Source organism: Macrobrachium nipponense, chromosome 44, assembly GCF_015104395.2.
Source record: "Macrobrachium nipponense isolate FS-2020 chromosome 44, ASM1510439v2, whole genome shotgun sequence".
NCBI classification, from domain to species: Eukaryota; Metazoa; Arthropoda; class Malacostraca; order Decapoda; family Palaemonidae; genus Macrobrachium; species Macrobrachium nipponense.
In genome coordinates this window covers 21,016,145-21,030,829 of record NC_087221.1, presented here as the reverse complement: position 1 = coordinate 21,030,829, position 14,685 = coordinate 21,016,145, and the positions used below count along the sequence as shown (strand labels likewise).

General features: G+C 42.3%; 1 long non-coding RNA gene across 5 annotated transcripts in view; it reads right to left on the bottom strand.

Annotated features, from left to right (window-relative positions):
• The window catches only part of LOC135204079 (uncharacterized), a 67,921-nt gene extending 53,548 nt beyond the window's left edge, over positions 1 to 14,373 (bottom strand). For 2 of the 5 annotated variants that reach the window (XR_010312094.1, XR_010312093.1), the window contains exon 1: positions 14,019 to 14,373. This is a non-coding gene — a long non-coding RNA (uncharacterized LOC135204079). The remainder of the gene's footprint in view (positions 1 to 14,018) is intronic. The other 3 variants (XR_010312091.1, XR_010312090.1, XR_010312092.1) reach the window with 2 other exon arrangements.
• Positions 14,374 to 14,685: the final 312 nt, after the last annotated feature.

Here is a 14,685-nt window from a genome sequence, read left to right as displayed (position 1 = left end):
GTTCTGTTGGACCTAGAGAGCAGTCTCCCAGATGACCTCCTTCGTGAAAAGTGCTGTTTGTAGCATTAACTGCTTTTTCTTTTACTAAACAATCCTCCTTTCCCCTCCGTTTTTCGGCCGCCTAACGTCTAACGACCGAATATTTCAACTGTCACTCTAACTACCGCTTAAGCTGTTGTTTACTTTTGTTTTGCTTTCTCTAGAACTTATAATATTTCGTTTTTCTTTCGCCGAATCTCTATTACTAACGATCGGTGCTCTTATTCTAAATTCTCGTAAGTGAAATATGGTACTTGAACTCTATAGATTAATGTGCTTTTTTTCCGTTTTTCTACGACTATAAACTTTTCGATTTCATTACTGGCTATCTCCGACTCGCCAGGACCTCCGCTTTACTATCGATCTTTATCTTTCTACTAATGGGTACCTTAGGGTTTAAAGGGGTTTGTAACCTTGCCTGTTCACCTTTTCCTTTCCTTTTCAAATCATACCATCTCACATGCATAACCCATAGAATCATAAATAAAGGCTCACCTCATATCCTTAAAAATCACCTTACATCCAAAAAATTCAAATGACCTACGGGCTGCTCTATGAGCAAGAGCCCGTGCTGGCATAAAGCCAGCTTAATCCTTAACAACAACAACAACTACCAAAATGGAAGTTGCTCCTTCCTTCGTCTTTAACTTAAGGGCAAGCTGTTTAGTTTCGAGAAAATAGGTCTTCCTCTTTGGCTCCTAGGCAGATGCATACATGATGCGGATGATCAGAATACGCTTCACAGATCTGAATAATACGTATGGCGAAGATGATGATACTGATCAATTTAACACTACGCTATTATGTCACAAATCTTTCTCTCGCATTCCCCCTTGGAGAAATAATAGTTTTTTTCCCGCAAGCATTACCCCCACCCTTTCTCTCAGATACCAGCAAACCCCCCACACCTAAAATACTTGAAAAGACAGATTTGATACGTTTTGCGGTGCATGACTCGCAGACTTTGAACGGCTTTGCAGATACAGAAAATCTATTTTTGAGAACTAGCGACTACATAAAAGGGGAATCGCACAATTCGAACACGCATAATTCGGGACCGGACTGTATAGTATACACATTTCATGATTAATCCATTCAAATATAAATACGTACTGCAAAGTGTTACTTTTATCTCCAAAGGCTAACTACACCAGTATTATCAGCTCCGATTTCTAGCGTTCCATTTCCTTCCGTCTGCCAATTCAAAGTGTAACGTTTTCATCCAATTTACAAATCCAAAGCCTTGTAACTTACATGGTTGCATATACAGTTACTAAAAACTATCATCCATTTTTTGCAATATCCATTTCTTCCAAATACAACTATAACATGATTAGCCAATTACCACATGAAAGTTGCTATTTGTCACATGCACCACATCATAAGAGTACAACCATAATGAGTTTTATTGAATCAACTAAAATTACGTATATGTAACCTATAGTCCTGGATAATCCCTACTGCATTCAATTTGTCACTAAAAGACAGACCATGTCAATAACTGGAATACCTTTAGGAGCATTTCAACCAGGAACTTGAACGTTTTAATTTCAATAGAATCATATATCCCTGGAATGTAGTTGTGAGTATTTTGAGAGAGAGTAAGTCAAATATATAGGAAATCTGCAGAAGAAACATGCGCACACGTCACACGTATTGACAAATATTGCTACTGTTGTACATCTTATGAATATAATCCCAAGGAGCAGTTTCAGTTTTTTGAAAAAGAAAACTATTAAGATGGCTTTGTCTGTCCCTCTGCACTTTTTCTGTTTGCCCTCATATCTTACAAACTACCGAAGCTAAGAGGGCTGTATATTGGTATGTTAATTATCCTGCCTCCAATCATCACACTTACCAAATTGCAGCCCTCTAGCTTCAGTATTATTTATTTTATTTAAGGTTAAGTTAGTCATGATCATGCATCTGGAACGCTACAGGACAGGCCACAATTGGGGTGTGGCTGAAAATTTCATGGGCCGTTGCTCATACGGCATTATACTCTGTACAGAAAACTAATGCTCTTCGACATATTTTTTACGTGTTTGATATTGTATACTGTTATTATACCAAACGCAATCAAACGTTAAAAAAGAAAAAAAAAGTTTTACAATAAATGAATCCAATTGACACCTGGTGGCTATGGGGGATCCCTGACTCGTCCCACATCAAAATGAAGATTTAGCCACTTCCATACATTTTGGAGGGGTTATTTCAGACAAAACTGATTTTCTTCAGCTTAGTATTTTCGTCATACAAAAATGAATTTCATAGAAACTAATGCCAATAAAATACTACCAGGCAACTATTACTGTTTCTCCCCCTTTTTTTTCTTAAGTCCCACTCAGACAAAGACACCCTAGAAGACCCGCAGACTCACACATGTACTACTCAATAATTAACATTCTGAAATTTCTACGAGAGTACCACTCCGTACTAATTGTCAAATCTAGCTCTGATGGTCTACGAAAATGCAGTACACATACTGTACAAACTAGCTATACTTTTACCAAAAATGCTAGAAAATACATGTGCAAATTTTAACTTAAGTTGGAACTAATGCTGAATTTTTAGATTTTTAAATTCTAAAAACTGACCAACACACAAGTCATATACGTAAACATTCTGATTTGTATTTAATAGTTTTGAGAAATTGCCTTTCAAACTACTGTAAATAATTTAGTTCATACAAAACTATTCTACACAAGGATAAAAATAAAATGAAGGAAAATGTGAAAACTCAGGCGACAACGGTAAAACTTTTGTGAAAGCAGCATAATTTAACAGTAGGCTATGCTGCTAAATTATTACTTTATTATTAAGGTCACCAAGAAGTACACTGGTCATGGTGCAAGGTAGATTCTTCACTACTTCTAAAATATCCTATTATCTGCAACCATTATTTTACAGACTTTCCATACAGTAAGGCTAAAAATAATGAGGAGCATGGTACATAACACATTGCCATAATAATATAGGCAGTCCCCGGGTTACGACAGTCTCGGCTTACGACATTCCGAGGTTAAGGTGCTTTTCAATTATATTCATCAGAAATTATTTCCAGGGTTACGACGCATGTTCTAGGGTTACGACGCCTACAACACTGATCTGGCAGATGAAATATGACACCAAAAATGCAAAATGATCAATATATAAAGGCTTTTTGATGAAAAATGCAATAAGAATGCAGTTTACATAGTTTTTAATGCACCCAAAGCATTAAAATGATATTGTCATGTTACAATAACGTTTTATACATACTTACCTGACAGATATATACTTAGCTATAGACTCCGTCGTCTCCGACAGAATTTCAAATTTCGCGGCACACGCTACAGGTAGGTCAGGTGATCTACCGCCTGCCCTGGGTGGCAGGACTAGGAACCATCCCGTTTTCTAATCAGAATTCTTCTCTCCACCTGTCTCCTGCGTGGCGGTGGGTGGGCCATTAATCGTATATATCTGTCAGGTAAGTATGTATAAAACACTTTATTGTAAACATGACAATACCATTTTATACATTAAACTTCCCTGCCAGATATATACTTAGCTGATTAGCACCCATTGGTGGTGGGTAATGAGACAGCTAAACAACTGAAATAGACAGGTAAACAACTATGTAGGTATTAATAAACCTTGGTTACCTACCTTATTAGGCTGAAGACTTCGCGGCTACTGCCTTGGAGTCTGCTTAGCCTCAAGAGCCTCAGCGAGATATTGATCTATGGCTAAGAGTTCTTGTGGTCTGCCAATGGGGCTTATCCACTTACTCGGCAGAGCTAAAGGCCTTTGTCATTGGGTGCTATTCCACTAACATGACAATACACCTTGTTCAAGGAGCACAAAACCGATCCCGATCACCTGATCCTAACATCCATGTTAGTTCTAAGATTGTAAGGAGTTATCCCCGAACTCCTTACAAACAACCAAAAACTCGAAACATAATTACACTTTCATTACAAAATATACAAAAAAATTTGTACTCCCCTACTAGTCATACATACCCTTGATCCCCTACCAGCAATGACACTCTGCTCCCGTGCGACAGTAGTGAGCTTGCTAATAGAAAACCAAGCACATATCTGACAAGAGTTTTATGTACGATCACACAAAATTAAGGATCAGTCTTTGCTCCAAGACCCAGTACTGTATCTGCTGATACAAAAGGACCTAGCGAGAAGACTTCTCATAGGTCACTCTCACATCCTTCAGATAATGAGATGCAAACACTGAATTGCACCTCCAATATGTAGTCTCAATGATATTCTTTAGAGACATATTCTTTGGGGAACGCCAGGACGTTGCTACTGCCCTCACTTCATGAAGTCTGACTTTCAGAAGACCGAAGATCCAATCTCGAGCAGTTCTTGCGAAGGCGTCCGTAATAACGACTTCTCACAAGAAAGCCAAGGCGTGTTCTGGACATGAGTCTTTGGGGTTCTTCACCGCACACCAAAGACCTTGTTGACAAGCTCCCATCTGTCTCTTCCTCTCTAAATAGTAAATTTAAGAGCTCTCACTGGACAGAGAGATCTCTCTATCTCTCTGCCTACCAGGTTAGATAGGCCTTTTACCTCAAAACTTCTGGGCCAAGGTTTTGACGGGTTTTCGTTCTTTGCCAGAAACATTGTCTGGAAAGAACAGATGGCAGCATCTCCTTTGAACCCCACCGTGGAATCCAGAGCGTGTAATTCGCTCGTCCTCTTGGCTGTTGTAGCGAGAGCCACCAGGAACAAGCATTCCTAGTGACGTCGCGGAAGGACGCCAGATGTAAAAGGCTCGATTTATCCGATTGAAAGGAATTTCAGGACCACGTCTAGATTCCAACTAGGTGTTCTAGGAGTAGCTGCTTTCGAAGTCTAAAACAAAAAAGATCTAATTAGATCGTGTAGATCTTTGTCGTTAGCAATGTCCAGGCCTCGATTCCTGAATACTGAAGACAGCATGCTTCTGTATCCTTTTATTGTCGAGACAGATAGGTGTGATTCCTCTCTCAGAAAGAGGAGGAAAAACGGCATATTCACTATAGAGGTACTGGAGAGGCAGGACCAGCTTCTGACCCTTACACCACCTCCTAAAGACTTCCCACCTTGACTGGTATACTCTTCTCGTCGAAGCTCTGCGGGCTCTAGCGATAGAGCCCGCAGCCTTGCGAGAAAAGCCTCTCGCTCTGACAAGTCTTTCGATAGTCGAAAGGCAGTCAGAGCGAGACCTGGAGGTTGTGATGAAACCTCTCGAAGTGGGGTTGTCTGAGTAGATCGTCTGTTTGGAAGCGATCTTGGGGAAGGTCCTACTCCACTCCAGTACCTCCGTGAACCATTCCTGGGCTGGCCAAAATGGGGCTATGAGTGTCAACTTCGTGCTCTTCGAAAGCTACGAATTCCTCCTGAGCACTTCCCCCAGGATTTTGAACGGGGGGGAAAGCGTATGCGTCCACAACACCGACCAATCCATGAGAAACGCGTCTATTGCGAAGGCTCTCGGGATCTTCCACTAGAGAGCAAAAGATATCTATTCTTTTTTTGGAGAGGAACGTCGCAAACAGGTCTAGGTGTGAGGTCTCCCCCACAGGGTGACCAAAGACTTCGACACACTTCTTCGTGTTAGAGGTCCATTCTGTGGAAGGACCTGATTTCTCCTTGCTCAGTCTGTCCCGCTCTCACATTCTTGATCCCTTGAACAAACCTTGTGAGGAGAGTTATGCCTCTTTCTTCCGTCCAGGTTAACAGGTGTCTTGTTAAACTGATAGAGGGGAGAAAGAGTGCGTGCTCCTTGCTTGCGTAATGTAAGCCAGAGCCGTGTGTTGTCCGAGTTTATCTGTATCACCCCGTCTCTGACTATCTCTTCGAAGAACTTTAAGGCTAGGGTGTATGGCCACAAGTTCCTTGCAATTGATGTGCCAGGGACACCTGTTCCTTGTCCAGGTGCCTGACACCTCCCTTGCTCCTAGCGTCGCTCCCCATCCCCGACTCCGAAGCGTCGGTAAAAATAACATTGGTCTGGGTTTCTGCAGAGCAAGCGATAACGCCCTCGTTCTTTTGAAGCCGGAGGGATTCTACCACTTCAGATGATCTTTTACTTTCTTGTGGAAGTTGGAAGATGTCCGAGAGAGTTGACCCGTCTTCCAACTCCACCTCCTCTTTGAGGAAAAAACTGAAAGAGGGGCGAAGGTGAAGTTCTCCCTAGCGAGAAGAACTTTTCCAGTGAGGACAGGGTCCCTAAAAGGCTCAGGTAATTCCCTCGCTGAGCTGTTTTTTCTCTCTAAGAAGCTCGAGATTCTCGACAAACCTCGAGCGATTCTTTCTCGCGAAGGATATACCCGAAAACCCGAGAATCCATCTGAATCCCCAGATAGACCAAAGTTCTGGCTGGGGATCAGTTGTGACTTCTCGAGGTTGTACGAAGCAACCCTAGCGAATCTATCATGTTCCTTGTTACTTCTAAGTCCTCCAAGCACTGAATCTTCGACTTGGCCCTGATCAGCCAGTCGTCCCAAGTAGAGGGAGATGTTTATCCCCTCTAGGTGAAGCCATCTTGCTACATTCGCCATCAGGTTGGTGAATACTTGTGGAGCTGTAGACAGACCGAAGCACAGAGCCCTGAACTGAAAGATCTTGTCTCCTATTACAAAGCGAAGATATTTCTTTGACAAATGGTGAATGGGAACGTGGAAATATGCGTCTTGCAGGTCCAGAGAGACCATCCAATCTCCTGGACGAAGAGCCGACATTACAGAGGCGGACGTTTCCATGCAAAACTTCTTTTTCTGTACGAAGCGATTCAGAGCGCTTACGTCCAGCACTGGCCTCCACCCCCCCGATGCCTTTGGTACTAGAAAAAGGCGATTGTAAAATCCGGGGAGTGTCGGATCCTGCACAAGTTCGATGGCCTCTTTTTCCCACTTTGCTCCACCATTTGAAGGAGAGTCTTTCTCATTAACGGGTCTCTGTACCTCGCTGACAGTTCCCGAGGCGTAGATGTTAGGGGAGGGCTGTCGTCGAAGGGGATTACATATCCCTTCTTCAGGACCGACACTGACCAAGGGTCGGCTCCCCTTTTTGCCCATACTCCTGCAAAGTTCAGGAGTCTGGCGCCCCACCCCACTGGTGCTTGGAGGAGAGCAAAGAACAAGTCACTTTGATTCTTGGAAAGGGCCTAAATGAAGACCTTCCTCTCTTTTCAGAGCTCTTCTTTCTGGCAGGACGAGCCGCTGCACCTCCACGAAAGGGCTGCTGAGGAGGACGAGAGTCCTTCTTAACCGTCGACACTACAGGGCGTCCTTTCTTGGACGTTTGCGTTAGTAGGTCTGTGTCGCCTTCTCAGTAGCGAGCGAGATATATCCTTCACTAACTGAGAAGGAAACAGATGATCCGATAGAGGGGCGAACAGTAAGGCAGTCCTCTGGCTCGGAGAAACCCCTTTCGATAATAGGGATCCAAAACTGCATCTCTTTTTCAGGAGACCAGCACCAAAAAGGGAAAGCCACTTCACCGACCGTCCTGTACTGCCTTGTCCATGCAGGACAGGACGCATGGAGAATTTCTGGGTTTTTCAGAAACTCCTCCGGATCCTTAGATTTGTTGGCCAGAAACTCCGGAGTGACCAATCCAGAAAATTGAACAACCTCTAACAGTGACAAAAAGTCCCTTTAGAAAGTGGTTCAACTCTGAAGAGCTCCACGTCGCTCTGACCGATCCTAAGGAGTGACGTCTAGAGGCCTCCACTAAAATTGGAAAAGTCGGCATCTGCCCGAGGCAGGTAGAGAAAGACCCATAGTCTCCATCCTGTCCATACCAAATACCTCTCTTTCCGTGCATCTGGAAGGAGGCATGCAGAATACCCGTCTTTCCTAACTCCTTCTTCTTGTCCATCCAAGAATCTAAAGAATGGAGTGCCTTCTTCATAGATATCGCAGGCTTCATTTTTAAAAAGGCCGACGATTTTGCCGTAGCCAGAGGCATGGAAAAGAGCGAACGAGGAGAAGGAGGAGCCGCCGGACTAAGAGAATCTCCAAATTCTTGAAGTAATAATGAGGCTAAGACTTTATAACTAGAAAGTCCCTCATTAGCAGGAGGTTCGTCATCAGACAACTCGTCTAACCCTCGATCAGACGAAGGAGAAAGTTCACGTTTGGAGGGAGAGTCCTTCCAAGACCTCCTATGTTCTGAAGGAGAGGAGCTCCTATTTGGAGAAGAGTCATAACCTCCAGGAACGAGTCCCCGACTCTTGCCTCCTGGCTCTTGACTCTTGCCTCCTGACTCCTGCCTCCTGGCTCCTGATCTGCCTTCCTCCTGACTCCTGCCTCCGACTCCTGACTCCTGACTCCTGCCTCCTGACTCCGGACTCCTGGCTCCTGCTCCTGCCTCCTGCCTCTTGGCTCCTGGCTCCTGCCTCTTGGCTCCTGCCTCCTGCCTCTTGCCTCCTGGCTCTTGCCTCCTGGCTCTTGCCTCCTGGCTCCTGCCTCCTGCCTGGATGCCTCTACACTCCTGGCTCTGGGCTCCTGCCTCCTGGTTGACTCCTCACTCCTGGCTCTTGGCTCCTGCCTCCTGGGTGACTCCTCACTCCTGGCCGGTGCCAGACGTCTGATCGGTTTCATCCAGGTTCGTACCGGAAACCTCACCTCGAGTAGGAGTATCGATCCTGGAGGCAGATACCTCCATACGTCTGGAGGATCTTTTAATAGGAAGGGAAGTGTCTTTCCTTCTAGGAGGCTTCTTTGACAGGACTCCTACAAACGACGAAATCTGTTCCTGCATCGCCATCATGAACCTCTTGTTAGCCTCCTCTTTATCCTCTTGGGGAGGAGGGAAGGAGGAGGGGATGGAGTCCATAGCCTCCACCTCCTGCCTCCTTCTCACTCTGGTTGAAAGAATGGCTCTTCTTGCCTTCTTCACTCCCGATGGAGACTCCTCAGGGAAGTTTTCAGGGCTCGGAGTCAATATTCGGAGCCTTCCAATCCTCTTGAGAGGCCGAGATCGATCTGAATCTCTCCAATCACGTCTCGGTGATGAAGATCCCGACGACGAAAAAACACTCACGTAGGACGCTTTTACAATAGCGGTCCTTGGCAGGTCTGGGTGTGTCACAGAAACCGCCGAAGGGACACCTGATCGGTGGGGATTCTCCACAACCTCCTTTCGGCTTTCGACATTCCTTCTCCTCTGGGCATGTGAGCTTGGAAGAGGTCTAGACCTTAGGGCGCGTGCTGAGCGACCAGATGCCCCCTCCACTACACTGGGGACACTCATATCACTGTCCACTGAAAAATCATAGCCTTACCTTGTATGGCAGCCATTTTGTTTTCCATCAACTTGAAGGCTGCTTTAGATCCGCAAGTTCTTTTGCTGGATCTACAGGTTCTGCAATAGGAGAAGGGGCTGCAATGGAAGGAGAAGTAGCAATACTTACCCTTGGGGAAGATCCCAAGCTTGGAATTAGTTCAGATCTAGAACTACTTTCTTAAACCTCTATGAGAAGCCTTCCCTACTCTTTCTCTTTCTAACTTTTTTAAATAATTAGTTAGATTCTTCCATTCGTTCTCACTCAAGTTCTCACATTCCTTACAAGTATTAGTAAAAGAACATTCATACTCCCTGCACCTCTTGCATACCGTGGTGAGGGTCTACCGAAGCTTTCGGCAACTCACCTTACAGCCTACATTCACACAACGTCTCACAAACCATACCAGAGTCAGACATTATTAAAGAAAATTCCTTAAAATCAAGTCCACAAACAGTCCACAAAGCGTATGCCAATCCAACAATCCAGATACGTCACCAAAAGCTCGGTTCAAGAAGATCAATTGCCGAGTGGGAAAAAAGAAAACCAAAAAAACAATCGAGAGGAACCAACAACAATGTTGAAATTGGTCCGGGGCGACAGAAGAATTCTAATTAGAAAACGGGGATGGTTCCTAGTCCTGCCACCCCAGGCAAGGGCGTAGATCACCTGACCTACCTGTAGCGTGTGCCGCGAAATTTGAAATTCTGTCGGAGACGACGGAGTCTATAGCTAAGTATATATCTGTCAGGGAAGTTGAATGTATAAAAAGTAAGGTTTCCTTAGGATTTTTGACGATGTTCCGGCTTGCGATGCTTTTCAGCTTATGACGCGTCTCAAGAACGGAACCCCCGTTGTAATCCGGGGACTGCCTGTATAGGCAGATGAAAATTAAATTTTACACGATATACCAGAGTAAAAAGAATTACCAAACTATATAGTGTGTACAGCCAACCCCCCCCATTCATGTTTTTTTCTACACAACATAAAGTGGACGCCCCCGTATTTGCAGATTTCTCTATGGACCATATCTAACCCTTCTTTGCGGGAAATTCGCGCATTCACTGTATTTTTCTATGAGAAACCTCCACAAACTACTGTACTTTCATATCAATTTCAAGATTAGGTGCACTTAAAAAAAAAAAAACAAGTACAGGCAGTCCGCAGTTATCTGCAGACTTGGAAAATGGTGATCCTGTTGTATGGCGTCATAAAATCGATAATTTATGGCACCATAACGCCCCAAATGGTGGTTATTGGGGCCATAAGCTGGCAATATTAGTTATGGCACCACAAAATACCTAACAGAGGCATCATTAACCGGTTATAGCGCCATAAATCATCGAGTTTCAGTTAACGGCGGTTTTCGCTTATCAGCACCCTGCAGATCAACCGGGGACTGGCTGTTTAATAATTTTAGTGGATTTTTCTTGAGTCTGAACTAAATTAGGAAGTTTTATGAATTTTCATGGGGGCGCTAAGTGTGTGTGTGTGTGTGTGTGTTTTTCACTGTATACACACATTCGTAAAGTATTTGCCTATTTGCGGTACTATTTTTGATAGAGAAATATTCACTATTTACAGGCAGTCCCAAGTTATTGGCAAGGGGTTGTTCCGATGGCTTGATGATAAAGCAGAAATTGCTAACCAAAAATCGGCGATTTTCGGCGCCAATAACTGGTTAACCGCACCTCTATTGGGATGTATCAGCGCCAATAATTGGAAATTGGTGATAACTGGGGAGTGCCTACTGTATTTTCATAGGATTTTTGTGACTAAATGCATTTTTTGATGTTTAAACTATCAAAATAGCCATTTATAAATTATTTTTGAGAAGTTTTAAGTATTCAATGATTTTAGTTATTCGAGGGGGATTGTGGTACACACAACCCATGAATACTGGGGGTCATCTGTAGTTGAAATAAGCTAACTTCCCTTTCCTTACAGCTACTTGTGCACATACCATTGATATTTAACCATAAAATACTATCACAAATCAATCATTTAAAAACATGAAACAGCATTTAATCCTCGGAAAACAAAATGCCTCTGAAAACAATCTTGAAAATTTTGACCCCAACGGTCCGTATGGCGCCCTTAAAGAGCAAATGATTGTTACTCCTTAGCTGTACAGTATTAGGAAGGATGAGCTAAGACTACATATAAGCTATTTCCAGCAAAACCTCATTGTTGATATTTAGAATTTTTAACACCTGGAATAGTCCAGTGACATACTAATACGTAAGTCTTGGCAAACCAATAGTCTTGAATCCCTAAGTTATTATTTTTAAACACACGTCTACCATTCAACTTTTCCAATTGATCTGGAAAATGTTTTTTTCAAAGTATTGTCAGTCAACCCCTCAGCTTCAGAGATAACAGTCCATGATAGCCAAACAATTTGTGATGTGCACTTCCTGGTGCCATTGCCATGTGTTATGTAAACAATAATGCAACTCTTGCAATCTAGTATGAAACTGTACTTTTAAAACACACTTTCTCAGCTCTGAAAGCAGAAATGCAATATTTAATTTTTCTGGTACTATATTTTTTCTAGTTATGCCATAAAGTTTTGCAGATATGGGGACGTTACAACATTATGATCATGCTGCACTGACAGCAAACTTTCTCAGCAGTGTTTAAAGATTGGTAGGGTAAACAACTGAGCAGCCACCTCTCCCGGAACACTGTCACTTTCCCGAAAAAGTACGCTAACGCACTGCCATGAGCATCAGTCAAGAGTTGTGGCCCATCCAGGAAGCGCACTTACCTCTATGCTCCTCTCGAAGTACAAGTGTTTTCTCCTAAATTACGAAATAATGGCATAATTCAAGCTCTTTTTTGGGAAGTGGTCGCATTCCAAGAGAGGTGGCCACTATGCCACTGCTCGGTCCTTTACCCTAAATGATCTTTGCAGCATTTACCAAGGATAATGTGTACTATATGTAGAAATAAAAATATTCTGTCTGTAGTTTTTATACATTTGAACAGTCAAGTTAACCAATTTGCCGACATTATGTTCCTTTTATACCCCACCACAAATTTTCTGTTTTACTCTCTACAGGCAGAACTAATTATTACCGTTCTTTATTCATGGGTCAAACTAACAAGGCAGTAAAATCTGACAACAGTATGCTAAAATAATTGTCATCTCCAATGCTGTCATCCCATATAAGCTTCATCCATATGCGTAATAATATTAATAGCCTAGGTTTAACTGCCTGATACCAATGGCCAATATTCAATGCATGTATAAGACAGCCTGCCCCTTCTGGTTACTTGGACTAAATCTGCTTTGGTAGCCACATTGTTGCCTCAACATATTCTGGACTTCAAAGCCTGTTACAGAAACTTAACCTCATACTGGCAATTGTACCTCTGGTCACAGCTTTTAACTACCTACTACTGTCGTGAATTGTGCGCTAATCACTTCAAGGAATACGTAAGTTCTGTAGGTTTGGAATATATTTTAATAGCAGAAGGTACATAATATATAAAGCTATGTATCATGTCATAATCATACAGACCTGTAATTCAACATACTGCACACTTATTTACATTGTACAATCAAGTTAGGCTAGCTTGTAAGAATAACTCAAGAATTTCATATCTAGCTAAGACTTGAGCTGTGTTTCCTAGTCTGTGGAGAGGGACAGAAAAAAAAAAAATCACCATCCTGAAGCTTACGCAAAGTTAGGCTACCTTTGCTAAACTCAGGTTAGGTTATGGTATGCTACCCTTGGTTACTACCTAGATGTTCAACCCTGGAAGAGTAGTTAGTTGGTTGTAGTTAGTTGGTTAAGTTTACTTTTAAAGCTATACTTAATGTAGTATGAATTTAAAGTATTCTTTAGGGTAAAAACGATGGTAAGATTAAACAATACTAACTTTCAAGTGTTCTGGCAACTAAAATTCAGTGGTACAGGCACCTTCTGACAGCAGAGTTCTCTATATACCGGGATTGAGAACTTATTGATAAAGTAAATAACATTATAACACTTAAAACTGCAGCAGGCTACACCTCATGGTAATATGTACACCTACCTACCTACTACCTAGGCTACCTACATAGGGAAAATTGTCAGACTTAACAATAGGTATATAGGTAGGCTACTAGGTAGGTATATGCTAATTTATTGAACTTTGGATTACAACATTCATTAGGATATTTTATTAGCTAAAAAACTAGGCGTGTATAGTAGCTAGTACCTATAGCTACTTATAGTATAGGTTATAGCTAGTATAGGTAGTTGACCGCAAGTTGACTGTGATCTACCTACTAGGCTACCTATAGGCCTAGCAAACACGTTTACTTGTGTAAGATTGTTTAAAGTTAGATTTTCATGAATGAAAGTCAGTTGTTTGTAAAATGTGATCCCTTGTTCTTTTGTGAAGCGGTATCTGTAATACAGTTGATGGCCGCCCACCACTGGGTGCCAGAGGCGACTCTGTTGCTGCTGGTATGTGCACTTCGCTGGCAATGCCATATTTGGAAATCAACACACAGCAATGGCGAATAGCCTAGCAGCACGCGACTGTCCAATTTTTTTCTCCTTCTGAATCTGTGGAAAACCAATCACTTCCCTCTGCACTATACTAGGCTACTAAACATAGCATAAGCATATAATACTCACCGATTAATAAGAACTAGGCTAAGGTTAATCTACGTAAATGTGACAAAAATGGATGGATATACTCACTGCTGTATGCTGGGAAATCCGAGCTAGGCCTATATTTCGGCCCCTTTAACGTGTGTCTGTGCCTAACCTTAGCAATGCAACCATTGAAACTAGCGCAAGTTTTTCCGACAAAAATTTTGGCATCAATGCACATTAATGTTCACAGAAAGAGAATTACGCTCACAACAATAACGAAATCATATTAATTTTACAGGTGAAGCCACTTAAAACAGACAGAAGTTCACAAAACCGATCAAGCGGCATTGCCAAGTTAGTGTTGCCAAAGTGCGGAGAAACGACCAAAAGTGCGGAGAAGATTCGAGGGGGAGTCATTGAATGCAGTGCTGAGGTCTGCACTCCTCACGTGTGCGGCGCTGTAGGTCCGCATATATATTTATGCTTTTAAAACTTTTTTTCCATCAATGAAAAATTATTGAAATTATATGATATTTTTGAAAGTACTAATATTTTTGAAAAATTAACCATTTTCACTAGTCTCGAGTGTTCACGCGCCATTATCAAATACGATCATGCGATTGTCATTAAGAACTGATTTTGAAACAGCATATGACGTAACCCAAACGTGATGTTTTAAAATGCATTCATTCTTTAGGTCCAGCAATCTTCAATTTGCGTTTGTAATTATATATATATATATATATATATATATATATATATATATATATAT